Here is a 3,451-nt window from a genome sequence, read left to right as displayed (position 1 = left end):
AATTCGATTACACAGCTCAGCCTTAGGGCAAGAGAACAAGAATGTTCCAGGGACGGGCAAAATCCACCTCTCTTTCTCTGCCTTTCTCTCTCTCTCTCTTTCTCTCGATTTCTCAGTGTGTGTNTCCAAAGGGATTTTCAAAACTGACTATAATTGGTAACGGAGCAGCAGGGAGAATCTACCTACTATTATTCATAATGCCCTGTTGCTAGTAGCATGTATTAATCCAAGACAAGATAATGGGTCTAGTTATATTTCTGTATTACCTGAAGACTTAAAAGAATATGAAGGGAAGACTGTCTAGTTAAATATTCAACATGCGAAGGACGCCTATTGGTTAACTTCTATCCTTTGAACAGTCCCAAATCATTGATTTCTCTAACAGTATTGTCACAATCAGGACTCATTCAAATGACCAAGAGCAGAATTTGCCACCCCAAACTACTACTCCTTGGCATAACAGCTATTTTAGGCTGATCATTATAATGTTTATATTTATTTATTTATTTTTAAATTTTTAACGTTTTTATTTATTATCAAGAGACAGAGAGAGACAAAGCATGAGCATGGGCAGAGAGAGGGGGAGACACAGAATTTGAAGGAGGCTCCAGGCTCTGAGCTGTCAGCACAGAGCACGACGTGGGGCTCGAACCCACAACAGTGAGATCATGACCTGAGCCGAAGTCAGACGCTTAACCAACTGAGCCACCCAGGCGCCCTGATCATTATATTTTTTAATGTCTATTTATTTATTTTGAGAGAGAGAGAGATAGAAAGCAAGCAGGGGAGGGGGAGAGCGAGAGAGGGAGACTGTCCGCGCAGAACCCGATGCGAGGCTTGAACTCACGAACTGCGAGAGCGCCACCTGAGCTGAAAGCAAGGGTCAGACGCTTAGCTGACTGAGCCAGCCAGGCGCCCCTAGGCTGCTTATTTTTAAGAAGTAGTCAACGAAGGAGAAATTCCAGAAAATGAGTAGAAGTGACCCTTTTGTAGGAGACATTTACACTTATAAGGGCAATCTCCGTTTGTAAGGGTGTCCAGGAAAACGAGGATGGCTCTAAGCCTCTAGAAACTCTTTATCAGTGGAGAAGACAACTGACTGAAGTCTGCCTAACAACCTTACCCTTGTTTACTGTGCTATTCCCGGTACCCCCTCCCCTTAACTGGTCCCCCCACCCAACCTCTTTTACCCTTAACTAGAGATGGTCTGTAAAGAGATGGCCTGAACCATTTGGGGGAGTTTTTTCAGACTATGTCCTAGTATACCAGAGGCATACATGTTATTGAACTTACGTTTGCTTTCCTCCTGTTAATCTGTCTTTTTATTACACAGGGCTTTCAGCCAAGAACCTAGAAGGGTACAGGGAAAATTATTTTTCCTTCCTCAGCAACTTGAGCAGATTTCCGGGATCTGCTTCTTGTCAAGTCACTAATGTGAAAAGGCGCTATTGTCGCTATACAGAAAAAGGCCAGATTGCGTCATTTTAGGCTCCGCCTGTGTTTTTCTCTGTCCTTTTGCGAGATCTGTTTCCAGATCTAGATTCAGATTTCTGCTGTGGAGGGTCTCATCTCATTCCCACGGAACTTCAAGGCAAATCAGTAACATGTCATAGTCACAGGAAAAAAAAAAAAAGTTTTTCCGTGCAAACGGATTATAAACGATTTATACTTGGAGGAGAAATGCCGTAAGAGAAATTGCTATTCTGAATACGTAACAAAATGTCGCCTTTATCAGACCCAGCGACAACATATAATATTTACAAGGGCTTTTTCCTTCCCTTTCAGCAAAGGAAAATGAGTAAGCGCCGTTCAGCCCCTTCCTCTCCTCTTCGTTTATTTGGACGCTATCAATTTTTTATCTACTACAAAATACCAACTGTTAAGTCTCTTGTGCATTTGCTATCAAGAAACTAAATCGTGCATATGTATTGGAAATATTACATGTGGGAAGATTAATTGGGTCATTTGGCTCTTTTTTTCTGTTTGGGGTCGGAAGCTACCAGTGCTATATAGGAAGGAAACAAACTGCTTTTATGCAACCGTAGTGATCTCTGCTGTAATAAGAGATAAGCAGTTAGGAGAATGTTCTCTGTCTCCACCCAAGTTTTTCAGTTTCTGTTTCACCACTGGTTCCTTGCACCTTCCAACATATCCAAGCTTCCTCGTTCTGTAATTTATTTAGTTGACCCTAATCTCCTATCTAAGGATTGTTCTAGTTTTCTACCATATTCTAGTCTCAGAATGATGAATCTTGCAATACATGTGCCCTGGCCCCGTTTCTTCACCATCTGTTCCTTTTTAAAAATTGAATTGAAATGTGTGGCGTCTGGGTGGCTCAGTCGGTTAATCGTCTGACTTCGGCTCAGGTCATGATCTTGAGGTTTGTGGGTTCGAGCCCCGCGTCGGGCTCTGTGCTGACAGATAGCTCAGAGCCTGGAGCCTGCTTCGCCCTCTCTGTCTCTCTGCCCCTCCCCTGCTTGCACTCTATCTCTCTCTCAAAATAAACATACAATAAACATTTTTTAAATAAAAATTGAGATGTAATTTATTATAACATTTGCCATTTTAAAGTGTACGATTCAATGTTGTTGTTGTTTTTTTTAATACGGTCATAACTGTCGCCGCTATTCAATCCCAGGATCTTTTCATTACCCCAGAAAGGAATCCCATACCTACTGACAGTCACTACCCAATCTCCCTTTTAACCCCAACCCTCTTAACCCCTAATTGCCCACTTTGGACATTTCGAATAAATGGAATCCTGCAACACATGGCCTTCTGCTTTTGGCTTCTTTCCCTTAGCATAGTGTTTTCAAGATTCATCAATGTTGTAACACAAATCAGTCCTTCGTTCCTTTCCTGGTTGAATAATATTCCATCTTATGGAAATGCAATATTTCACTTATATGTTTAACGTTGATGACAGTGAGACTGTTTCCACATTTAGGCTGTTGTGAATAACGCTACTATGACTATTTGTGTACATGTTTTTGTGTGGACAGATTCTCAGTTCTCTCAGGTGTATACCTAAGAGTGGAATGGCTGTCCTGTGGGTACCATGTTAAAAATTTAAGGAACAGCCAAACTGTTTTCCAAAGTGTTTGTACATTTTTACGTCCCCATCTATATATGCGAGTTCCAATTTCTCCACATCCTTGCCGGCGTTTGTTATTTGTCAGCTTGACAGACGCGCCTGGTAGGTGTGAAGTGAATCCCACGGTGGTTTGATTTGCGTTTTTCTGAGGACTAATGATATTGAGCATCTTTTTGTGGGCTTATTGGATATTTGTATAATCTGCTTTGAGAAAGGTCTACTTAAACCCTAGGCCCATTTTCGGATTGGGTTATTGGTCTTTTCATTATTGAGTTGTGAGAGTTCGTTATATACTCTGGACACTAGATTCTTACTGGATATATGATTTGCAAACATTTTCTACCGTCCTATGGGCTG

The sequence above is a fragment of the Crocuta crocuta genome, unplaced genomic scaffold, assembly GCF_008692635.1.
Source record: "Crocuta crocuta isolate KB4526 unplaced genomic scaffold, BGI_CrCroc_1.0 scaffold531, whole genome shotgun sequence".
Classification (NCBI taxonomy): domain Eukaryota; kingdom Metazoa; phylum Chordata; class Mammalia; order Carnivora; family Hyaenidae; genus Crocuta; species Crocuta crocuta.
Note: the sequence above shows the minus strand (reverse complement) of the source record.